This window comes from Microtus pennsylvanicus, chromosome 3 (assembly GCF_037038515.1).
Source record: "Microtus pennsylvanicus isolate mMicPen1 chromosome 3, mMicPen1.hap1, whole genome shotgun sequence".
Lineage (NCBI taxonomy): Eukaryota > Metazoa > Chordata > Mammalia > Rodentia > Cricetidae > Microtus > Microtus pennsylvanicus.
This window is the reverse complement of record NC_134581.1, coordinates 108,358,953-108,386,260: the sequence shown is the minus strand read 5'-3', so window position 1 is coordinate 108,386,260 and position 27,308 is coordinate 108,358,953. Positions and strand designations below refer to the sequence as shown.

General features: G+C 38.6%; 1 protein-coding gene across 2 annotated transcripts in view; it reads right to left on the bottom strand.

Moving 5' to 3' along the window:
* Cntn5 (contactin 5) overlaps window positions 1-27,308 on the bottom strand; it is a 1,171,096-nt gene that overhangs the window by 725,116 nt on the left and 418,672 nt on the right. The window contains exon 1 of one of the 2 annotated variants that reach the window (XM_075966833.1): window positions 13,540-13,657. The exons of the other annotated variant lie outside the window; for it this stretch is intronic. The gene's annotated coding sequence lies outside the window, so the exon portion shown is untranslated. Of the gene's footprint in view, window positions 1-13,539; window positions 13,658-27,308 lie in introns of those variants that run through there. 2 annotated transcript variants of the gene reach the window in all.

Here is a 27,308-nt window from a genome sequence, read left to right as displayed (position 1 = left end):
CTGAGCGGAAAAGTAAGGAGGAGTAGACAGCAGGGATAGGGGTGAGGTAGGGTAGGGAGGGAGCAGGGGAGAGGTGGAGGGGAGGGACTGGGAGGAGAGAAGGGAAGGGGAACTATGGTGGGGATGTAAAACAAACAAACAAATAGTAAATGCTCACCCAATTTTATTGCACAATATGAATTTCTTTCTAAGCAACTTATGTCAACAGCATGGCTGAGAGGATTTTGAGAATGTGGAAAGGCAAAACTGTTAGAAGGAAGAGAAGTCTGAAAGGAGAGCACACTGCTAACCTGAGAACCAACCAGGATCAGAGGTAAGGCTTAGAGAGTGGCAGAATGCCCCCGCCTTACACCTATTGCTTATATAATACCCTCATTCCTCACCCACTAGGAATTCTGAGGGCAGTGGACTATGGCACCTGGCACCTGTACCCCAGGTTCTGTGGTCTATTAAAAAGCAGTATCACAGACCTGGAAGTCCAGGAAACATGGGGAACAAGGGAAAAATATTTGTAGTTACAGAAACAGGTGCCACAAAGTGACTGTTCATCAGTTCTTATGTCTTCATATCAAATGCTTAAGGTACTAAAAGGAAACCTTGTTTAGCACCCATATATTTCAAATAAAATACTTAGTGTCTTTCCAAGACAAAGGTGTCTAATTTTATACAAGAAATGATGACAGTTTTTAAAAAATATAAAGTAGTACGTTTATTTAGTGAGAGGAAAATTAAATGAGTGAATAACTTCTTTGGGCTATCAGGTTATATACAGATATAGCTTTGTTTATTTTCACCTGATGCCTATGAGTGTTCTGCCTACATGCATTTATGTACACTGCATGCATTCCTAGAGCCCATGGAATCCAGAAGGAGCCACATCCCCTGAAACTGGAGTGTAGCATGGTTGTGAGCCACCATGTGATTCCTGGGGACCAAACCCAGATACTCGGCAAGAATAACAAGTGTTCTCTATTGCTAACGACCTCTTTAGTACTCCTAACTCTAAAAATATTTACCTGTATTCTATTGTTCTATGGACAATACCTTGCTGCTGAAGATAATGTAAGTTATACTATGACTATAACATTTTGGAGTCAGGGCTACATCTGTGGTTGAGGTTTACACAGTAGGCAAAGAAAACACTGAAGAGGGAATTTAAGTGTCTATTAAATTAAATGTTAAACAAATGCAGGGTGGTTTAAGTCCATTCTGAATGATTTGCATCAAGTTAATGTTTTCTTCCTTCCAAGTTGATTTAACCTGGACCTCGCTCACGGTCATACACTCATGAAGGGACTGAGAACAGACACTGCTCTGCATCAGTGGCTCTGCCAATCTGCTAAAGCTCACTTATGGATACCCCATGATACGCAGAATATATTTAAAAGATCAAAATAAAACCAGAGCTCCATGGCCACTATAGGAAGAATATAAACATAAGACTATGTGTGATTGTTGGGAGGTGGTGCTGCACGCCTTTAATTCCAGCACTCGGGAGGCAGAGGCAGATGATCTCTGTGAGTTCGAGACCAACCTGGTCTACAGAGCTAGTGCCAGGAGAGACTACAAGGATACACAGAGAAACCCTGTCTCAAAAAACTACAAAGAAGAGTTGTGTAATTGAGTGCATTCAAGGGTGTGTGTGTGTGTGTGATCTTGTGTGTATGTGCATATGCTTGTGTGTTTGTATATGTATGTGTTGATCTTACATACAAAATATTTTCCTTACAAATACAAATCCATGAATGAATTTTCTTTCAAAAAGCTCAAAATTAGCCAAGTACAGAAAATGAACTTTCTAGGAGGAGAAATGTCTGCTACCTTTTAAGGGGAACTTTCAATTTCTAAAATATTTAAATAAAATAATTTGCTAATCCATTTTCTTCCATAACTTTTTACAAGTCCTTTTTGTGGGTGTCTTGTCTTTCATTATCCCTCAAATGTAACCTGCTTAGAGTTTGGCCTTACCCTCAACTTTTGCCTTTCAGTGATAGCTGGGTGGGTAATGCTACTGTCTTTTCTTGAGCCCCTGTAACTCTCCACTGACTAGTGTCTTTCATTAACATGCAGTTGTATGGCTTTGCAGTTAAACTTTGAACACATGCTTCAGAAGACTAAGAGGCATTTTCATTTAGTCCTCAGTCCACCATGTGCAGTTGATCACGTCTGCAGCTGATGGAGCCCTGGAGTCTCATTAGGACAGGGCAGCTTCCTTTCCCTGACTTGAACATCTCAGAGCAGAACTATAGCTGATGAGTGTGTGGGCTCCTTCACAAGATTTAACGCCAGGGAAGGGATCTCCTGAGCTATTCCTTATTCCTTTAATAAATAACCACTAATAATTTTTTAAAACCTAACAAAATAGAAGTAAAGCAATAGAATTTAGTATTCTTGATAATGCTTACTAAAGTTTTACAGCTACATAAATGTCACATTATTCAGTTTTAATAACAAGATGTACTGATAACATGCAAGAATGGTGCTTCAGAGGTTAATTATTATTATGATCTTTGCACTGGTTCAGTTTTAAGCTAATGACTCAAACCAACATTGAATTCTTGTATATCCTTGAAAATATCTTACCAATAAGACAGAAGAGACAATCTTCTTGTTACTTAGCTTCTCTGGGATTGTGGACTACAGGCTCATTATCCTTTGCTTTTCAGCTAGCATCCACTTATGAGTGGGTACATACCATGCTCATCTTTCTGGGTCTGGGTCTCACTCTGGGTGTTTTTTTCTAACTCCATTAATTTGCATGCAAATTTCAAGATCATTGCTTTTTACTACTGAGTAGTAGTCCATTGTGTAAATTTATTACCTTTTCTTTATCCATTCTTTGGTTGAGGGGCACCTAGGTTGTTTCCAGGTTCTGGCTATTACAAATATTGCTTCTATGACCATAGTAGAATAAATGTCCTTGTAGTGCAATTGAGCATTTTTTGGATATATGATCAAAAGTGCTATTGTTTGGTCCTGAGGTAGGTAGACTCCCAATTTCCTGAGAAAACACCATACAGATTTTCAGAGTGGTTGTACAAGTTTGCATTCACATTAGCAATGGAGGAGTGTTCCGCTTATTCCACATCCTACTATTAATTCAGTAGTTAATTTCTGATTCTTTCTTATAGAATATAATAATACACATTGATCAATTTCTTCCTACTTAATATTTGAGAAAATACCATTTTATTGCTCTGAAATGGTCATTTCCAAAAATACAGGAATATAATTATAAAGTTGTCATGTAGAGATTAATGGTATAAATAAATTTTCCAGAAACATCCCCCACATACACCCACATATTTCCTCCACACACACACATCTTTGTTGATTATTTTGTAAGCCTGATTGATCAGAACAGCCTTTGTGGAAGTGGGAATGAAGTAGACTCAGCACCAAGTTTTCTTGAACTCTCTTTATTGCACTTAAAATCCATTCATTGTCTACCTTGTCCATCTGACGTTGTGTGACTTTTGTCTGACCTGACATTCTCTGACCTTTGTCCGACATCTTCTGACCCTCACCTTTAGCTTTTGTACAGTATTCTTAGCAAATGACTAGCTGTCTCCAGCAGAAATGCAGAACATGCTTGCGGAGGAGGCAACACCGTGACACAGACCCTTCTGTAACCTGCCTGCCTGGTGTTCTCATGACTCCATTTTGTTCTGAATGAAAGTTTCATGTAAATGCTTCTTGGGTGGATATCATCATTTGAAGACAAAAGGATTCTATGTTCCTAAACCAGGGTCACTCATAATATGATTCACACTATGGAGCTTAGTCCATTTGCAGTGTGGTGTGTGTTTTGCACTAACAGTGGTTGTAGCCAGATTACTACAGAACCTATTTGTAACCCAAGGGAGATTATAGTCAACTCCTGGAATGGCTAGGAACAAAAGCATCAGAAGTGAGCTTCACCAACCTAAGGTCATATTCAGATGGAGAAATCAGGTGTGCTGACATTACCTGGAGCTGAAAATCACGCTGAGCTAACAGCTGTCACCAGAGCATGCTCAGGGATAATCTTTATTCCAGGAAATAATCTGTAGGTGATACTAACTGATTAAATAGTTTTTGTGTTTACACACTGAAATCACATTGACTTTTCATTTAAAGAAATGGCCATGTAATGCAAATTTATTCATTTAAATTTATTTCAGGTCAGTAGTGTTCAGTCTTGGTGCTAAAATAGTTAAAAGGTCAAGGCCTATGGACTGAGCATCCTTTCTTTTTTAGAATGCATATGCTAGAAGTGTTTTGAGCTACTGAGGAGGACTCAGCATCTTTCCCATCAAGTGCCCTGGCTTTCCTATGCTTGATCTCCAGCCCAGCACCACCCGCCTTCTCCCACAGCTGCTTCCACAGACTATTTCCACTGAGTACTACATCAATATAACAATCCAACAGATAAATAGCAGGAAGACTGACAGCTGTTCAAGAGGTTGCTGATGTTATGATAAAAAGATACTAGTGAAGGTGTCTAAGAAGAAACTTACCTGTTTTGGTACTATAATCAAGCATTCAGAATATGGAGAAGTAATTTATCTATAGAGTGACCAGCACAAGAACATATGCTGTTGCTGATAGAAATTGGACTGCCCAAGGACAATGAGCTGAGGTTTCATGGGTTTTAAGTGCTTGTGGCTCTCTGAAGTTTTAGTGAGGGTTTCCTTGAAATGAATATTTAATGTGTTTGCGTGTGAGCGAGCACATGTGAACACATGTTAGCATACAGCAACACTCATGTGTGGGCCAGAGAACATCTGCAGGAGTTGGTTATCTGTGTCTACTATGTTGGTTCCAGGGATGAGCTATGTTCAGAAGGCCTGGACACAAGCACACTTGCATGCTGAATTGTCTTGGAAGCCATTGAAACCAATGTTCTTTGGTATTTTTAGTGTGTCTGTGATTTGACAGCATATGACATGAAGATAAGCATGAAGCACTCATCTGTAGTATGACATAAATGGCAGAAACATTCGAATCTTGGAAAATTTTGGATCTTCAGAATAGGGATGTGAAACACTTTTTCTCATTTTTAAGATTTATTTATTTTTACCTACATGTATAACATATGCCTGTTCATATATATATATATATATATATATATATATATATATATATGTATATGTATATTAGGTTGGAAGAGGACAACAGATCCCCTAGAATTTAAGTTTCAATTGGTTGTGAAGCAAGGCCCCAAAATAGCTGATTATTGAAGACAGTAACAAGAACTTCTGAAGGCAGATAGATGGTCAGTAGATGGAAAATTAATCACTGTGATAGTCCTGAGAGCAAGGATGGGCATTTGTGTATAGGATTGGTGTAGAAGAAGTGGGGATGATATGCAGCCCCACCTCTTCACTGCAGGTTGCTGGAGCATCATGCAGGATAGTGCACATCCTTTCCCAAGACTTTAGGACCCTCTACTTCCTAACACGCTGTTTACTTCTTATTGGATACAGATTCACCCCTGATGTTCCCAAAGCATTTTTGAGAGATCTCATGAGTTACAGAGTGCTCTGAAAATGAACCCACATTGTTGATTTTTACAAGTGAGCTAAGCCCTAGCAACTGCCTTTTCTACGGCACATTAGGTCATACACATAGGCACAAAGTCATAGGCATTGAATTTATTGGTATAAAGACAGAAGTTAGGAGTTTTAAAGGTAATAAAGTTTAGGCTAGGGGTTGGAGTGAGGGTTCAGTGTGTAGCTGCACAACCTTAAGCCCTGGATTTTGCATCCCCGGAACCCAAGTAAAAGCTGGGTGCTTTGCAGGAGTGTCTATCACCATAGTGCTCCTACAGAATATGCAAGTGGAGACAGGATATTTACCAGAGCACACAGACATACTGCCAAACTCAGGAGGCAGGAAGTTACAGGTCAGTAACACTTGACTGTGGGCTTATGCAATGCTTTTGCTTGACAGCCATTGTCCCACAATGTTGGGATATGGCCATCATTCTCCCAGCAATCTCAATAGGACATTCTTGTTATCTCTGTTTACATGAAAGAAACCAAGGCACAGAAAGATGAAGATACCTCTCAAAATGAATTTAGTCAGTCTTTATCTAACTTGGTAAGAGGTAAAAAGCTAAACACTATCAAGGCTGTTTATAAAATATTTTGTTTTTGTTTTTATCAAACAAATATATGCCTGATTCTGGTAATTAAAGGTAATATTATTTTTGTTAATATAGTTACAGTATTATATTCTGTATATTGTTATATTATAATAATTATATATAACATTAATATATATATTACATAATATTCTAAATATTATTATATTTAGACAAACAAGGTCTGCTTAATCACTTGGAACTTTTAAATAGAAACCTGGTTTGGAAGTGCACTCCTGTAATCCCAGCTACTCCAAGCCTGGTCTGGAGGTGTACTCCTATAATCTCAGCTACTTCAAAAACCTGGTCTGGAGGTATACTCCTGCTATCTCAGCTTCTCCAGAAGCCTAGTCTGCAGGTGTGCTCCATTAATCCCAGCTACTCCAGAAACCTGTTCTGTAGGTATACTCCTAAAATCCGAGCTACTTCAGAAACCTTGTCTGCAGGTATACTCCTGTAATCCCAGCTACTCCAGAAGCCTGGTCTGCAAGAATACTCCTGTAATGCCATTTACTCAAGAAGCCATATTAGGAAAATTCCCACATTCAAGGCCTTCTCAGGTAATTTATTTAAAAATTAGAAAGCTGTATTTAAATAAGTTACTTAGAAGCATAAAATAAAAGTGATACTAAGGTCCTTATTTTATAGATCAGAAGCATTACATATTTCTATTTAAGATTTAAAAATTAATAATCATATGACTTTTATATATTATCTAGGTTTAATTACTTTCAAAATTGAACTATACAATAAAAATTAATCAAGTCTTTCATTTTATATGTTTATAATATTTTAAAGCTCTGTTACATATTACCTAGCATTAAATTAAATTAAATTAAATATACAAATAGATGTGTCTTTTCTGAAAGTCTATTACATGAACCTGTTGCAGAAAGTTAACAAAGACAACTTTAGAATTTGAATTATTGATTTGTTTTTTATGATAATGATATTTATTTACAACATGGGGGAAGAACATGCCATGCATTCTGAAAGTTACACATTCAAGGCATTATGCTTGCCTCTTGTGAATACTCCCAACACAGGAAGGAGTCACGAGCCAAAGCAGGGCCACTACCACTTGATTCCTTCATGGTCTTTCTTTTTCCAAGAAACGAGAAAATAATATGAATTTTAATTCATCGCTTTACGTTTTAAATATTTGACATTAACCTTGCACTCACTTTGACAAATGGGCTTTACTATATTTCTAGATTAATTCAAATATTTTATGATAAGGGGCTAAAAGAAATCCCAAACACAATTTGAAGTTAAACAAAAGAATCTGGCAACATTCAATAGAGAAGCTCTTGTCAGCATGGGGCCTGGACTCACAAGGGCCATGAAGTGGGAAGACTGCGGTTAGACACACTGAGATGCACACCTGGCTTCTAAAGCAGACTATTTCTCTGTGGCTGCAATGAGCCCCATTGTTTTCTCTCCCCAGATGGTTTATTTTCAAGCAAGGTAGTGATTATCCTCATTTGTAAAATATTTTAACTATATTTGCTGTGAATGTTATTTGTGGTCCTTGGATTATTAACTGTCTTGGGAAAGTTATACTTAAATAGTTAAAAGTACCTGTTTTGCCCAGACATGATGACACCTAGTCTTTAATCTCAGTACTTAAGGGGCAGAGACAGGTGGATTCCTGTGAATTTCAGGTCAATGTGGTCCACATAACAAATTCCTGGCTAGCCAGGGCTATAAAGTAAGACACTGTCTTACCTTGGAAGGAGGAATAAAAGGGAAACTGAGACTGAGTCTTACTCAAGGCTCTCAGCCATTCAGTTTCTGCTTTGACTTTGTTTTCAGTCACAATGGTTAAATCACAAACACCATTCCTGTATTATGTCGTAATTTGTAGCCACATGTTCAGGTTACATCTCTACTCTGCAAAGGATGATGTATGTCATAACTCAAGAAACAATTTTTTTAAACATCGGTACTAATTTATATTTAAGGAACTAAAATTTTTCAATTGCAAATAGGTGAATAAATTAATTTTCTTGTATAAACACTACAAACACTACACACACACATAATGGATCCCTTTGGTCTATGAGGACAGTCTCTAGTCTCTCATGAATGCTCAAATCCAAGGCCACTACCAATTCCTATATAAACTATATCTTTGCTCTACACAGGAAAATGTCCAGCATTGCTTTGGTACTGAGCTGCCTGGGGCAACGGAGAATGAAGAAACTGCAGACACATGTTTGTACGTAAAAGCTGGAATCAAACAGGATTGTCCTCTGCTAGAGACACACCAGCAGCCTAGAAACTCACATGTGATGAATAAGAAAGCAGATTTCTTATAAACAGCTAATGAGGAGGCGCTTGGCTAAATGAAATGGGGCACCTCTGTGTGGGAGCAGGCTGAGGCCACAGTCATCCTGGATGGGGAATGTGTGGTTGGTGCTTTCTGCACTCAGACCAGGGAAGACCTTGTCACTTTCATGCTTCTGAGGGACTGGTTTGCTTGACACAGCCATGCTCATGTCAGTAATATACATGCACTGAAGACATTCATCCACCCTGACACAGACGTGGTGACATATAAATTAAGTACAATAAGCAATTAACAATATGCCGGCTGTAATTAGAAACGGTTATCAAAAATCTCCCTTCGAAAAAAAGCCCAGGACCAGATGGTTTCAATGCAGAATTCTACCAGAACTTCCAAGAAGAACTAATACCAATACTCCTTAATGTATTTCACAATATAGAAACAGAAGAGTCATGGCCAAATTCCTTTTATGAAGCTACAGTTACCCTGATACCAAAACCGCACAAAGACCCAACCAAACCAACCAAGAAAGAGAATTACAGGCCTATCTCACTCATGAATATCGACGCAAAAATTCTCAATAAAATACTGGCAAACCGAATCCAAGAACACATTAGAAAAATTATCCATTATGATCAAGTAGGCTTCATCCCAAAGATGCAGGGCTGGTTCAACATACGATAATCTATCAATGTAATCCATCATATAAATAAACTGAAAGAAAAAAAGCATATGATCATTTCATTAGATGCTGAAAAAGCATTTGACAAAATTCAACACCCCTTTATGATAAAGGTCTTGGAGAGAAAAGGGATACAAGGGTCCTACCTAAATATAATAAAAGCTATTTACAGCAAGCCAACAGCTAACATTAAATTAAACGGAGAAAAACTCAAAGCCATCCTACTAAAATCAGGAACATGACAAGGATGTCCACTCTCTCCATACCTCTTCAATATAGTGCTTGAAGTTCTAGCAATAGCAATAAGACAACATAAGGAGATAAAGGGGATTCGTATTGGAAAGGAAGAGGTTAAGCTTTCGTTATTTGCAGATGATATGAGAGTATACATAAGCGACCCCAAAAATTCTACCAAAGAACTCCTAAAGCTGATAAACACCTTTAGTTATGTGGCAGGATACAAGATTAACTCCAAAAAATGAGTTGCCTTCCTATACACTAAGGATAAGGAAGCAGAAAGGGAAATCAGAGAAGCATCACCTTTCACGACAGCCACAAATAGCATAAAATATCTTGGGGTAACTCTGACCAAGGAAGTGAAAGATCTATTTGACAAGAACTATAAGTCTTTGAAGAAATAAATTGAAGAGGACACCAGAAAATGGAAGGACCTCCCTTGCTCTTGGATTGGGAGGATCAACATAGTAAAAATGGCAATTCTACCAAAAGCAATCTATAGATTCAATGCAATCCCCATCAAAATTCTTCACAGATCTGGAGAAGATAATAATCAACTTTATATGGAAAAACAAAAAACCCAGGATAGCCAAAACAATCTTATTCAATAAAGGAACTTCTGGAGGCATTACCATCCCTGACTTCAAACTCTATTACAGAGCTACAGTATTGAAAACAGCTTGGTATTGGCATAAAAATAGAGAAGTCGATCAATGGAATCGAATAGAAGACCCTGACTTTAACCCACAAACCTATGAACACCTGATTTTCGATAAAGGATCTAAAATTATACAATGGAAAAAAAGAGCATCTTCAACAAATTGTGCTGGCAAAACTGGATGTCAATCTGTAGAAGAATGAAAATAGATCCGTATCTATCACCATGCATAAAACTCAAGTCCAAATGGATTAAAGACCTCAATATCAGTTCGAACACACTGAACCTGATAGAAGAGAAAGTGGGAAGTACTCTACAGCACATGGGCACAGGAGACCACTTCCAGCGTATAACCCCAGCAGCACAGACACTAAGGTCATCATTGAATAAATGGACCTCCTGAGACTGAGAAGCTTCTGTAAAGCAAAGGACACTGTCACTAAAGACAAAAAGGCAACCCACTTACTGGGAGAAGATCTTCACCAACCCCGCAACTGACAAAGGTCTGATCTCCAAAATATATAAAGAACTCAAGAAACTAGACCGTAAAAGGCTAATCAACCCAATTATAAAATGGGGCACTGAGCTGAACAGAGAATTCTCAACAGAAGAAGTTCAAATGGCCAAAAGACACTTAAAGTCATGATCAACTTCCTTAGCGATCAGGGAAATGCAAATCAAGACAACTTTAAGATACCATCTTACACCTGTCAGAATGGCTAAAATAAAAAACACCAATGATAGCCTTTGCTGGAGAGGTTGTGGAGAAAGGGGTACACTCACCCATTGCTGGTGGGAATGCAAACTTGTGCAACCACTCTGGAAAGCAGTGTGGTGGTTTCTCAGGAAATTCGGGATCAACCTACCCCTGGATCCAGCAATACCACTCTTGGGAATATACCCAAGAGAGGCCCTATCATACAACAAAAGTATATGCTCAATTATGTTCATAGCAGCATTGTTTGTAATAGCCAGAACCTGGAAACAGCCTAGATGCCCTTCAACGGAAGAATGGATGAAGAAAGTTTGAAATATATACATATTAGAGTATTACTCAGCAGTAAAAAACAAGGACTTCTTGAATTTTGCATACAAATGGATAGAAATAGAAAACACTATCCTGACCCAAAAAGAGGAACTGGGATGTACTCACTCATATTTGGTTTCTAGCCATAAATAAAGGACATTGAGCTTATAATTCATGTTCCTAGAGAAGCTAAATAAGAAGGTGAATCCAAAGACAAACATATAGGCATCCTCCTGAATATTAACCTTCATCAGGCGATGAAAGGAGAAAAAGACAGAGACCCACTTTGGTGCACCAGACTGAAATCTCAAGGTCCAAATCAGGAGCAGAAGGAGAGGGAGCCCGAGCAAGGAACTCAGGACCGCGAGGGGTGCACCCACACACTGAGACAATGGGGATGTTTTATGGGGAACTCACCAAGGCCAGCTGGCCTGGGTCTGAAAAAGCATGGGATAAATCCGGACTAGCTGAACATAGCGGACAATGAGGACTACTGAGAACTCAAGAACAATGGCAGTGGGTTTTTGATCCTCATGTACGTACTGGCTTTGGGGGAGCCTAGGCAGTTTGGATGCTTACCTTACTAGACCTGGATAGAGGTGGGCGGTCCTTGGACTTCCCACAGGTCAGGGAACCCTGATTGCTCTTCGAGCAGATGAGGGAGGGGGACTTGATCGGGGGAGGAGAAGGGAAATGGGAGGCTGTTGCGGGGAGGAGGCAGAAATCCTTAATAAATAAATAAATTAAAAAAAAAAACAATATGCCAGCTGAAAGGATGTTTCTGAGGTGGAAAGCACTCACCACCAATCCTGATAGCCTGAGTTTAATTTCCAAGCCCTGTATTATCTCCATGTGTGATTCATAGGATATGTGTGCCCACGCTTGTACTTAAATCTTCTCTCACACAAAGTAAATAATATAAATTTTAGAAGATATGCAACTGTGAATTATAACTGTTATAGCAGTATGCTTGACTGACAGTTACACCAGAGTGGTCTCTGTGCCATGAAGACACAGACACACACACAAACACACACACACACACACACACATACGCACGCACGCACACACACACACAGTCAGTTTAGAGAAAAACCTTTGTGGATACTCAAGAAGGATTGTAGGAGAAGAGCATGAAATTCAATCAGTCCTCAGAGCTGTTTATGACTGGAAGTTGTCATCAAAATGCTCATCTCATGATTGATCATCTGTAATAGAAACTGTGTAAAGGTTGAAACAATGGCTGAGAAGCATGGTTGTTTCCCACTTGGCTTGTCAACTTTGTACCAGGGAAATAGATGGGCTGATACTAATAACCTGGTACCTTCCCAGCAGCTGGGAACATTTTATTGCACACGCAGAAAGCTGTACAGAATAACTAACCTAGGAAAAAGAAACATTACACAATAATTACCCTAAGGAATAAAATTTAAAAGAATAATAATATAATTTTTCAAAAGATAGCATAAAGGGTCATCAAGATGGCCCTTCAGGTAAATATCCTGCTACTCTGCCTTATGACCTGAGCTCAAGTCTCTGAGTGAAACCCACACAGGGTAGAATGAGAGAATACTCTAGAAATTAGTTCTTTGTGCACACGGGGACCATGGCATCTGTGGATCCACACTCACATGTGCAGTACACACACAATAATAACATGTACAAATAAAAGGGAAAAACCTGGAACATAGTCTTTCCTTCTGGAGCTATTATGATATATAACATAGTATTTTGACCATAAAATGAAATTAATTCTTGCTAAAGTGAAGCTCGGATATTTAAATTTTAGTGCTGATATTTTTTTCTTAATTGTAAGTATAAAATGATTTGAGAATATTTGCCTTGAGAACAAGTGGTTTTATCTTCATACACACACAGAGACACACACAACACACACACACATACACACACATACACATGAGATTAACTAAAAGGCAAATTCTAATCATGAGATATGATTATAAAATTTACATATTAGCACTTCACAGTGTGGTAGTCTAAACTCCTGGTTTCTAGGCAGAAGCAAAAAGAAAGATATTGCTATGACATTTTCTATTTCTTCCAATATTATTAATTTGTTTTATTTAACATATTTGAATATTAACTACATCCTAGAGGAGATAATATTTACTTATTTTTAAAAAAATCTTATCATAAATGTCCAATACCTCTAAAGATTAAACATGGAGTCCAACAGAAATGCCCTAGCGGATCAGTTGAGCTCACGGTAGACAGTTGGAACATTAACATCAGCTTAACATGCAGATATTTGTTTTATTTGTCTATAAATGCATGGGATTCTAAGGGCCAGGTCATAAAAAAGTATCTTAGATTTTATAATGAAGTTGAAGAAGTTTTATGCAGAAATAACAATGCTCTCAGAAACTAAGAACTTCTAATACAGCTTCTTAAGATGGAAATTATTCGGTAGACCCTGTCCTCCTTAGCTTTCCATTACCTTTATAAAACACCATGGGAAGAAAGCATTCTGGGGAGCCAAGAGCTTATTTCAGCTTACAGTTGTAGTCAATCATGAATGAAAATCAGGTCAGGAACTCTAGGCAGGAACCTGGAGTCAAGAGCTTCAGAAGAGTCCATAGGGGCCACATTGCCTCCTGCTTTGATCAGCCTGCTTCCTTATACAGCCCTCCAGTGGGACTGCCCCTCTGTGGGATGGGAACTTCACATCAATCATCAATCAAGAGAGCACCTCTCAAGCTTGCCCACAGGCCAGGCTAGTGGTGTCACTTGTCACTTTCTCAGTAAGGTCTCTTCCTTACCAAATGACTTCAGCTGAAAAAAAAATACAAACAAACAAACAAAAAAACTGACCTTGACAGACTTCTTGGAATGAAATAAGATACAAAAATTCCTTTGTAAGAATTCATTTTGTAAGCATTTGTGGCTGTATCTTACTAGTCACTGTGAAACAAAATATTTATTCCTTTTCTAATATGCATGTACAGAATGGTACAACTTTGCTGATATAATTTCAAAACCAGTAGTGGTGCAGCTATCCTGCTACTGCATGAACATCTTTCAACGGTCTGAACAGGTTGAGAGTGAGTGAGTTTGTGTTCATCAGGTTCGTCTCTATATTCTGAATCTATTCTAAAGTGTTTTAAAGCTACCTTGTAAAAATGACTCTGCATTTATGTGTGGTTTTCTTGAACTATAAAGTCTTAAATCAAAGATTGCTCAGTTAATTCAATTGCACATTAACAAATTAATCGTGAGTATCTCCCACATAAGCTTTATTCTTAAGTAACAAGCATGGAGTTTGCTAATGTTCACTTGAAAAAAAAGCATAATTGCCCCATGTAGAGACTTGAAGGCTTAATTTATAAAGAATTTAAACATCCATTATAGTTTGTATACAATTTTTTCTTGTCAAAATAGACAAAAAGCAACTACTCAGCAACTCCAGAGATTGAGAATTATCTTCATAGTATGTGACAAAGGTTTCTTTTTAAATAACATTTTATTGCTATTTGTATCATTGCATGTTTTGTGTATGTTCACAATAGTTAACAACTGAGTGTTTGTAGCTTCATACACAAGGCAGAGAAGACAATTTCCAATAACCTTCAGCTTTGATGTGAAAATCTTCCCCACTAAACAACAAAACAAATTTAAATAAGTAATAAGGAAAAATAACTGTTGCTTGCAGTGGAATAACCTTCTGTATGCTGTGAATATATGTTTCTCTTATTGGTTGATAATATAAGCTGCTCTGACCTCTAGGAAGGCAGACTATAACTAGGTGGGAAAGCCAAACTGAAGACAGGAAAAGAGAAGCATGGAGTCGCAAACAGCTTCCCAAATAGCAAAATGCCAGTAGACCAGTAATGCTACGCCATAGGGTAATACTTAGATTAATAAAAATGGATTAATTCAAATGCAAGAGCTAGTTAACAATAAGCCTGAACTATAGGCCAAACATTCTGTAACTAATATTAAGCCCCTGAATGATTATATAGAAGCAAGTGTGGGACAGAAAAACCTCCATTTACAGTCTCCATGAGGAAAAGAATGCATTTTCATATAAGAATTAGCTTTTCGGGCTGGAGAGATGGCTCAGTGGTTAAGAGCATTTTCTGCTCTTCCAAATATCCTGAGTTCAATTCCCAGCAACCACATGGTGGCTGACAACCATCTGTAATGAGGTCTGGTGCCCTCTCTGGCCTGCAGGCATGCACACAAACAGAATATTGTATACATAATAAGTAAATAAATAAATATTAAAAAAAGAATTAGCTTTTCACTTGAAAATATCATGTTTCTAAAAAGAGTTGAAATAAAGGTGTATTTTTGAATCTGAAAAATGTGTCAGATTGCCTATTCTGAAAACATTCATTAATTTAAATATTTATGTTATGTATTAGCTACATCATGTTTGATTAACTTGGGGCTGATGCATGTTTGAGCGGATTAGTTTAATGGGAATATCATCATTCAATAAAGGAACCCTCATAAAGACACAGAAGCAAAAAACAGTTGTAACCTTCTTAAATTGTCTTATAACATGGAGGTATAGAGATGAGGACATGGCTGGGATTACTGAAAATAACAATGTGCAATTTCAGGAGATAAGAAATGAAAATAAAAGAGGGAATAAACAGAAAAAACAGAATGAAAATATCTACAAGAACATTGGATTCTGCTTTAGAAGGCTTTTGTTCCCATGAAACACAGTAAAATCTACAACAGCCAGAGCTTGGATAATTTGTAGGTATATTTTGTTAGAAACACTTTTAAAACTTTTTGCCGGGCGATGGTGGCGCATGCCTTTAATCCCAGCACTCGGGAGGCAGAGGCAAGCGGATCTCTGTGAGTTCGAGACCAGCCTGGTCTACAAGAGCTAGTTCCACAGAGAAACCCTGTCTCGAAAAAAAAAAAAAAAAGAAAAGAAACACTTGTACACAAAATTCTAAGTCTCATTGCAGGTAATGGTCAATCCAGTGTGTAAAGGATGGCCTATGACATAAAAGTTACAGGTGCATATTAGTTAGGTGTTTATGTAAATGAGTATAGATAATGGGGAAATAAGTCAGAACACTCCATACCTAGAATGTTGTGTTGATAAAAGCATGAGTTATCAAACCATCTATGTGAGTTCATGTTCTGCACAAAATTATTCTCCAACATTCTATTCTTTTTTTTGCTAGGGTTTCTCTGTAGCTTTGGAGCCTGTCCTGGAACTAGCTCTTGTAGACCTGACTGGCCTTGAACTCACAGAGATCAAGATTATTGGTGCCCGGCCTACTATTCTATTCTTACATTTTCTAAATTCACAGCTAAACTGAGTTAATCTTATAACGAACACCATCTGCTTTACACTTATCCTTAGTCTAGGGATTGAATAACAATGGCCCCCATAGGTTCACAGTGACTGGTACTATTAGGAAGTGTGGCCTTGTTGGGGAAAGCGTGTCACTAGTGGGCTTTTGTGTTTCAGAAGCCCAAGCCATGCCTGACTCATTCTTTGTTGATGCCTGTGGATCTGGAAGTAGAAGACTCAGTTCATCCAGCACCATGTCTCCTTGCATACCACCATGCTTCCCACCATGATGACAGTATTAAACCTCTATAGTATGAAGCAGCCCCAATGAAATGTTTTCCTTTATAACAGTGTGTGTGTTCATGGTGTCTCTACACTTGAATAACACCCTAACTAAGACAGATCCTGATAGATCCTTATGAATGCTTGGTCATAAGGGAGTGGCACTACATAAGAGGCATCAGGAGATGTGGTCTTGTTGGAAGAACTGTGTCACTAGAAGTGGGCTTTGGTGCTTCAAATGCTCAAGCCAGGCGCAGTGTCTCTCTCTTTCTACTGCCCGTAGATCTGGTTGTAGAACTCTCTGCTACCTGTCAAGCACCATGTCTGACTAAATGACACCATGCTCCCTGATTAGGCAATAATGGACTGAATCTCTGAAGCTGTAAGCAAGCATGAATTAAATGCTTTTCTTCATAAGAGTTTCTGTGGTCATAGACACAATAGATTACTTATTAAGACAACCATATTTGCTTGGGGCATATTTGAGATCTGTTTGTCCCATCCATTCCTCTTCTTATATTTTCATGTATCTCAAAGCAAATAACAGACATCTGAGCCATCTTTCTTATGATTCATCCAAACTCATATTTTTCTTTCAGAATGAAACAGGCCTCCAAATGAACAACATAAATATCAACTACATGTATATTTAAGGTATGTTTTTACTTGCTTATCTCTGCTGCTCTGGCTTTGCCTGTAGTCTGTCTTTGGGTAGAAATGCCGTGGCAAGGCTGATAATGCTATCTCATCTCCTTCCCAATAAATCACATTTCCCTTAAACCACCTTTGCTAGTTAGTCAGCATTTCAGACTCACAACAGTCTGGACCTCTGCATAGACTAGATAGTGTCTAGTTTTAAAACAAAGAAAACAGAGTGTCAGTCTGTGGAGCAAGGTCAAAAATAAAGGGGATATAGCTAGGCAACCAACAAAGGTTTGCCATATACATGCTCTTCATCTCTCTACTATCTATCTTTTCCGAATTGTCTAAGTATCTAATTCATCTGGAAAAATTAGAGAAGAGTCAAATGAAGGACAAAATTTTTAACTGAGTTTTGAAGACAAATAGAAATTTGCTGTTGAGTATAATATGTAAGCAAAAAGCTAGGCTTGATTGACCAAGAACATTTTATATCAGAGAGTTTTTAATGTACTCTGGCATCTGCATCATCTCTTTCTGGTTACAGAGCCCATTAGTGAGAGAAATATAAACAGACTTTGTTGCTTACGTTTACAAACAAGGATGGCATTGCCCAGTGTATAATATGGACTAATGGGTCAGAGAGAAGTAATCACTAACTAAGGGATTATTTAAAGACCTGTGATGGTCCAGATGAGAAAAATGGAAAGCACAAAGCTGAACCAAGTACTTAAGAAAGATAATTAGATTTGAGTGACATCATTCACCTGAAATAAATGAGCAGAAAGAACACATGCATCACTAAAAGAAGAAAATTAAAGGTGTTCAAAGAAGTTCATGGCTCATAGAATAGAGCGAGACAAAGTCAGCCTTAATCAGAAATATAAGACACTTGAGTGGCAGTTGAGGGAAATAATTTTTTATGTAATATTTCCATTGTAGAATATATTATCACAGATATCTAAAAGGAACTTGAAAATGAAATTTTGAAAGTAAATTTTGGCTAGAAAATTATTAAAAATATAGCACAGGGTCTCTCAATACTAGTGTCAGAATCATTTGAATAGAAAAAAATTATCTTAAAAATAGCAAAATATGGAAAAATGGCTTGGATTTGGGCGTCATGGACACACTTGGTAAATTTTTCTGTGACTCTAATCAAAAGCTCCAGTGGGAACCTCTGAAAAGAGCAGTAAGTAACTCCGATAATACATCTTCATGTTTGGAATTGACAAGTCAATGTGGTATTATAAACAAATCTGTGAATTGGAAATTAGGAGAAATCTTCTGAAGATTTACTGTGTAACAATAGGTGCCACAAGCAGAAAATTATGAAGCTCAGGGATATATACAGATAATCTATTTGCATCATAAACTGACTAAAAATATCAAATACTTTAAACATTTGAAGTCAAATACTGGATCAAAAGTAAATACATTTTTAAAAGTTCCCATACTTAAATATCATAATAAATGTTTTAACATATGTGCATACATAAGCATGCACACTGCCATGCATTTTTTCTACACACACACACACACACACACACAGACAAAAGCACACACACACACACATACATATATATGTATATATATATTATAGTGTCAGTGTGTATACTACATGCATTTATGCATTTATATAGTGGTATTGGGGTCATAACCCAGGATTTGGTGCACTGACGACTAATTCTGTACCACTGAGCCACATCCCTAGCCTAAAATATATACCTGGTAGTGAAATTTTTAAAATACTAGTTAGAAATTCTAACAACATTAACATATAATGAGGGTCTATCTCTTTGAATATATAAGGCCACTTTGCCATAAAATTTCTATGTAAATACCATCATTGACAAAACTTCAGAGAAAAGATGATATAGAAAAAATGGGAGAGAAAGACAGAGAAAAGGTAATAACAAAATACTGAGTTAATAAAAATGCAAATCAAGAATTACAGTCTCAGGTGACACAGTGCCAAGTTCACAGTCATGAGAAACAGACTCACACAAAGCTCAGTAACAGGGGACAGGACATGACCCAGGTACAAGGTGACAATGGCGGAGTTGCTGCGATGCAAACTAAGAATTCAGGGCAGATGATTTCAGCATTCCTGAAGCAATCTGAAGTTTTGAAATTGGTAAGCCAAATGTTTTATTATGTTTGTAACCTCAAACTATAAACTTACTTCGTAAAGTCCCTTGAGTAGCCAATTCACCTGAGATTCCTTTTCTGGATTCTGTGATCCAGTATGTGATAAGCAGGCTAAGGGGACAAAAATTATCCTGGCCTGTGATGGAGAGTACAGGACACTTTCCGGGAAGGCATGGCGGCAGGCGCAGGAGGGGGAGGGTAGACAGGGAAGGCATGGCGGCAGGCGCAGGAGGAAGAGGGTAGACAGGGAAGGCATGGCGGCAGGCGCAGGAGGGAGAGGGTAGACAGGGAAGGCATGGCGGCAGGCACAGGAGGAAGAGGGTAGACAGGGAAGGCATGGCGGCAGGCACAGGAGGAAGAGGGTAGACAGGGAAGGCATGGCAGCAGGCGCAGGAGGGGTAGGGTAGACAGGGAAGGCATGGCAGCAGGCGCAGGAGGGAGAGGGTAGACAGGGAAGGCATGGCAGCAGGCGCAGGAGGGAGAGGGTAGACAGGGAAGGCATGGCGGCAGGCACAGGAGGGAGAGGGTAGACAGGGAAGGCATGGCGGCAGGCGCAGGAGGGAGAGGGTAGACAGGGAAGGCATGGCGGCAGGCGCAGGAGGGAGAGGGTAGACAGGGAAGGCATGGCAGCAGGCGCAGGAGGGGTAGGGTAGACAGGGAAGGCATGGCAGCAGGCGCAGGAGGGAGAGGGTAGACAGGGAAGGCATGGCAGCAGGCGCAGGAGGGAGAGGGTAGACAGGGAAGGCATGGCGGCAGGCACAGGAGGGAGAGGGTAGACAGGGAAGGCATGGCGGCAGGCGCAGGAGGGAGAGGGTAGACAGGGAAGGCATGGCGGCAGGCGCAGGAGGGAGAGGGTAGACAGGGAAGGCATGGCGGCAGGCGCAGGAGGGAGAGGGTAGACAGGGAAGGCATGGCGGCAGGCACAGGAGGGAGGGGGTAGACAGGAGCCTGGGCTGGGCAGATTCCCTCCATCACCCATTTCTTTTTTGTTTTCTTATCATTTATTTATTTATTAATCCATTTTGCATTCAAACCAAGGCTCTCCTACCCCTCCTCCCACTCCTTCTCGCCTCTCACCAGCCCACCCCATCCAATCCTCCAAAAAGGTAAGTGCTCCCATAGGGAGTCAGCAGAGATTGGCACATTAATTTGGGGCAGGTTCTCATTTTTCTCCAGTGAGCTTCCACCTTCTAAGTATCCCATAGGCCCCCACAAACAGTACCACCACCTAGTATTCAACCATAACAATATGTGGGGTTTCACATTCAAACCATAACAGCTCTTTGGATTATGTTTTCAAGAAAACTTGCATGGGGAAGAAATAATGTAATGGAGTTTAACTAGCTTCAGTTTTCTCAGGGCAGTGAAGACTGGGGCTGGATGATTGTTTTATTTGTGGGATGCAGCCCTTCCTTTCTGCTGGACAATCTATACATGTAAATTCCCACCTCAGTCCCTGCGGTGCAATAGGAGCCTGGCTCACCTCATACCTGTCTCCTAGATGTATTTATCTTGGCTTCCTTATTTATCCCGGCTTATGTGCTTCATAGGAGTACTGTGGCAAACAAAGAGACAGACAAACTCCTGTCTGGATAGAAATCATTTTTCCAGGAATAGGAAAAAAACAAATAAGCAATCACTGTGGTGTGACTGTGGTAACAAGAGGAGACCGTGGACATTGTTACCAACTCTTACACTGCTATCCTTTTAACTATTTCCTTGTATCTGTTAAAGACGCATCTTAAATGCCATCTGTGTTTAAAGAATGAACACATGAGGTATAGAGATAGTAAACAGGTCACGGTAACTTCTAAAAAGAATAGTTTATGGTCTTCATCCTTGGCCAGTCTGCCTTCTTACGGATCAAGCAGAGCATTTGTTGATGCTGTACCTGAAAGTCAGGTTGTTTCAAGCCAAGTTAAAGTAATGAGGTAGGAGTGTGATCCAGACAGAAGGGACCAAAAGTAATAAGCAACTTTATTTCTAACAAGATTAAGAAGCAACTTCAAGTCCAAATTTAGGCGCTAGATGAAGACGCCATCTACTCTTTGATAGGCTTCGGGAGACATTTAATCTGTGGGAAGCAGATGGGTATCTTATGAGTATAAAATATCATTGTGAGTTATTATTGTGTTACTTTTTATTGCAGGTTGAGAATGATATTTATTACAAAGTATATATTTCTTCTAGTTTTGTTAGCAGCATTGCTGTAAATATAAAATGTACTTATTGCAGTTACAGAAATCTCTATCTGAAGCTTGTAGAAAGGGGCTTGCAGAAGCAGAATTGAAAGGCACAGCTATGGTCATGACATTAGTGAGAGCAGTTTTTGACTCCCAGAGACTAAAAACAGTAAATCACATCTGCTGGGTTTTTGGTCATTAAAAAAAAATTCAAGTATATAGCTGGGCACCTTTAATCCCAGCACTGGCAAGGCAGAGGCAAGTGAATCTCCATGAGTTCGAGACCATTCTGGTCTACCAAGCGAGTTCCAGGAAAGGCTCCAAAGCTATCAAGAAACACTGTCTTGAAAAGAATTTAAAGTAGATGAACAGAGTGGTAAAAGTTCTGTATTTATTTACTTACTTACTTGCTCTGTGGTGTTGAAGACTAAACATGTAAACGTAAGGCTTTAGCCAAACATTTAGCCAAGCATTGAGCTACCTCCCTCACCCATTAGAGAGAGCATTTCAAGGCTCCATCAATATGCTTAATTTGAATATGACTCTGAATCTGTAAATGTTTTAATCCTAAATTTTACTGTAACATTTCAGTTTTAAATATAATCTATGTATATTTCAGTTACTTAAAATATGTTTTCTTTATGCTTATGCAATATTTGAGCTTCTGGGGAAAATGTCTTAGTTTAGTTTTAAAAAGAATTTCTATTTTTCTTTTTATTTCTTGCAATTTTTAAAGATTTGTTGTATTTTTATTATGTATGTAGGTATGTACATATGGATATATATGTCTGCCACTCAAGGAGTCCAGAAGAGAATCCTGGATCTCCTGCAGACAGAGTCACAGAAGGCTGTGAGCTGCTTGAGAAGGGTGTCAGATTCCCAGCAAGAGGACAAAGTCCTGGTAACCACTATCCATCTCTCCAGCCTCAGATTTTTCTTGTTTATGTATATCATATCCTCCTCTCATTCCTGAAAAAGATGAATTTCTGTATGGTTCTGATTCTTCAGGCTATAAACTTATTCTAAAAAGAAATTATTAGGGAATATACAGGTATCTTCAGCATGACTATGTATTTAATGCCAAAAGCCAATACAAATTCAAGCAAACTAAAACTCTATCTATGTTAATTTATCATTAAAAAAGAAAGAATTACATCAATGATCAGTAGTCATACCTGCTGCTCTCTTCAGTCCTGAGAATTTTTATGTTAATTGAGGTGGCAACCAAACCCTATGAGTGATGGTTGGCTTCACTAACTAATGTTTCTTGTGAAGATCGTGCCATTTCCTTCATGCTAGAATACATTTTGCTCATGTAGAAAGGTATTTCATATTTTACTATCTCAAGATAACTCAAATAGATATACATTCCATTTCCTGATAAAATCTAAAGTTAGTAATAGTCAATAAATAACTTTAGCCAAGATTTTCCAATACTGTATGTTGATGGGAGTCCTAACGTAAGAAACAGAATTTTCATGTTATATTTCAGGAGAATGAGAAGACGTAGTTTTAATAAACACAGGACAGACATGTTTACCTTGACCTATAAATACATATTTAAATATATTTTGCGGCTTGATTATGCATGTTTATGTTGAATATCCTCAACAGAGAAGACAAGTAAAAACACATGGTAGATACATTGGTGATTTGCAATGAAGATTTTCATCTATAAAAATTAAAGAGTATCTAGGCTTTTATCAGCCCCTTCCAATTCTAACATGTGCTCATTTATCCCCAATTCCCCCCAGAAGGAACAGCTGCTTAGTCTTATAAAATGAGCATACTTTAAAAATCTGTGATTATGTTCAAAGGTAGAATAAGATGCTTCCCAAATATATGTGCTTAAGAGGGATACGGCTAACAGAGTCCAAGGGATGCTTAGGCACGTCTGCTGGCTAATACACTCTTCCGGCCACGTCTTTCAGTAGCCAGATCTACTTAAGGAACAAGGAAATAAAACAATAGCTAGAGCATTGCCACCACACTGGATTCACCAGAATGGCACCATTCTCTACAACATACTATGTCCTATCTTTTATTTGATTAAGGTTTATAGACAAAATCACTTTTGTAGTCAGATAAATCAACAGATCTAATTTTATTTTAGAATTTTGCCCCCCAAAGTATACAGCCATGTTATAAGACAAGGCTCTCTGTGGAAGAAGAGGAGAACTCCTTGAATATTTTGTCTCTTGGTTTTCAGATTTATTTACAGTATCAAAGTTAATTGGTGACATCACAAATGAAAAGTGTAGAGTTTTCACAGTAGATGCCGGAGGCATGTTTAGTCCAATGAATATTAAAACATCATGCAGAGGAGTAAACGGAATTATTAGGCACTGCTATTTCTTCTTTTTATAACTGTGAAGGATTGGTTTGGTCTCAAGTACTCACTCCATGGCCATTGCAAAACGAATGAACTGGCCTGCACTGTCAGATATGTTACATTGAATGAGCCCAATTTCTCACTGAAAGTTGGATTCCTTAGGATCTTTGCCTACACTCCCTGAACCTAGTTTGCAAATCTAAGACTTTTCAATGAACTGGTAGGCAATCAATGGCAATCATAGGATTGCGGTAATCATGGTTGGCAGAGGGGGAGGGCATATTCCACAAACCTGAGTATCCTATGGGGCTTCAGCTCCAGCCTTTTCCTTAACTGAGTGGTAGCAGCTTTACTACAATTAAATACCTTACAAAAGAAGGATAAATTTCAAATATTTATGCTCTGCTCATCACCATGCAAATGGGATCTAATTAAGAATCAATTTGCATTAATGAAAACCTCATAACTTAGAATTTCTTTTCAGGCATATCAGTCTACTGTTCAATCATCCAGTTAAAAAAAGTTCTATTTCTGTTAACATTTTTGCTAATGTGCAGTATGTAGAAAAAGAGAACCCACACCTCCTTGCTCTTGCCTCTGCTGTCGTGTTTACCCTCATTGCCTCCAAGAACATATTTGAGCTCCTGTCAGTTCTGGTGATGGAGACGGGTGAGGAACTTGAAGAACCCCTGGTGAATCTCTAGTTATAGTGCTAACTAGTGTCAAAGGAATGGTCCTCAGTGACAGGAACTGCACTGTACTGCTGAGTGACCACGAACCACACTGACAAGTCCTATTACATTAAATTCTTGGGTGTTCAGTTACAACGGCTACCACTCATGGGCCAGGGACTAGATTCATTACTAAATAGTGTCCTGAGCAGCATCAATAAAATGTGCTTGAGGTTTTAGATGTGAATTTAATAAGGTTAGAAATCTATACCAATTATGAAGGGAAATAAATTCACTTATAATGATTTTATTCACATAACCAGGTATTAAAGCCTAATGGTCCTTTAAGCTGCACCTTTTAAAGAGGCCGATATGTTCTGTCAAGAGTGGGCACTGTTATAGAATATGGAATAAGAAACAAACTGTGTATTTGGAGCAGAGGGTGACAGAATCAGAAAACAAACAAACAAACAAGCAAAAGAAAATAAAAACTTAAAGAGCAGGCTCTTTTACAGTCAGGAATTCTGCTGCCCTGAAGTCCCAAGAGGAAAGGGAATACTCAATGCTTCCTTAAGGGACCTTTAGTGCTAGCTACTAAATGAATGTTTATACTGAAAGATGCTTCAAATGTATTTAAGGAGCCAGGCAGGTGTATTTGCATGTATATTTAGTTGTGTTATCCAGTATTCTCTTCATGCATTCTTGTAGGAATAAAACAGAGCTGCAGAGGCCATTTAATAATATGGAGAGAACAAATACTATTGGGGGGCAGAGTGAGGCAGTATTGTTCTAGTCTAGGTTACCTGGGACCTAACTATATGGTTCACACTGGCTTCATACTTTCAGCAGTCCTGTGATATGTTTTGTTTGTTTGTTTTCTATAATTATGTTTTATTTTGTTATACTTTTATTATTAAAGACATAAAAGGAGCTTGTCCTGCCCCTACTTGGAGAGGTGAGTGTCTGGGTCCCATGCTGGAGGAATCAACTCTCTAGTCCCTAGCCCTTGGAGGCACATCCCACACACCATCCCCATCTAACAAAGCTCCAGAGAGAGGGAGCAGTCTACTCACATCCTCAAACAGCTACTATGGCATGTGCAACCACCAGAGACTTGGCCCTGGCCCCACATGAAGAGGTGAATATCTGAATACTATCTTGGCCATGGAAACTTGAAGCATATCCTATGCACCACTCCTACCCACCAGAGGCCCAGAGACCTGGGAGCAGCCTCCCCATACTCCCAACCATTCCCCACTGCATCTATTAGCTCCAGAGCAATGGTCCTTAATGCAACTGGACAGGTGAGTGTCTTGGTCCCCAGCGGATGTCCCTACTCTCTAGGTTTAGGCCAAGGAAGTACATTCCATGCCCTACCTTCACACAGAGAAACTCCAGAAACATGAGAACAGCCTCACCACACCCCTAAGCATCTCCCGCGACATATGCAACCACTGAAACCTTGACCCTGCCACCCTGGAGGAAGAGAGACTACATAAGCTACAGGCACCAACTGTACCAATTTGAGGAATGACAAACCACCTAAAGCACAGGCCCCACCTGAACCCAATGGAGAAAGAGATGGGCAAACAGCAGTATAAGAACAACTTCAACAACATAAAGAAAAATCCAGTACCAACAGAAACTAGAGGCTCTACATCAGCAAGACCTGAATATCTCAACACAGATAAAGCAGAAAAAAAAAGATCTTAAAAATAACTTTTTGAAAATGGTAGAGGCCATTAACGAGGAAATAAAAACCTCCCTTAAAGAAGTAGAGGAAAAGACTAACAAAAACTGAATAAATAAACAAATCCCTTAAAGAAAGAAAAGAAAGCCAAGAGCAAACAACCAAACTTGTGAGGAAAATGGCTTAAGACTTGAAAACTGAAGTAGAGGCAATAAAGAAAACATAAACCGAGGGAAGTCTAGAAAGTGAGAGTGTAGGATCAGGAACGACAGATGCAAGCATTGCCAATAGAATAGAAGAGATGGAAGAGAGAATTCCAGGTGTTGAAGATACAATAGAGGGAACAGATCCATCAGTCAAAGAAAACGTTAAATCCAACAAACTCAACATAAAATATCTAGGAAATTTGGGATACCATAAAATACCAAACATAAGAATAATAGGACTAAAAAAAAATGAGAACTCCAGCTCAAAGGTACAGAAAATATATTCAACACAATCACAGAATAAAGCTTTCCTAACCTCAACAACAAGCCTATGAAAGTAGAAGAAGCTTACAGAAAACCAAATAGACTCGGCCAAAAATAAAATATAAAAAAATAAAAAGACTTTCCTTGTCACATAATAATCAAAACACTAAACATACAGAATAAATAAAGAATATTAAGAGCTGCAAAAAAAGAAGGTCAACTAACATATAAATGCAGACCTATCAGAATTACACCTGACTTCTAAATGTAAACTCTGAAAGCCAGAAGGTCCTAGATAGATATTCTACAGGCATTAAGAGACCATGGATGCCAGTCAAGAATACTATAGCAAGCAAAGCTTTCAATCACTATATACAGTAAAAAGAAGATATTCCATAACAAAATCAAATTTAAGCAACACCTTTCCATAGATCCAGCCATACAGAAAGTACTAGAAGAAAAACTCCAACTAAACAAGCTAGCTATACCCATAAAAACACAAGAAACAGATGACCTCACACCAGCAAAACCCTAAAAAGGATAACACACACATAATACCATCACTAACAAAAGGAAAATGAAAGTAAC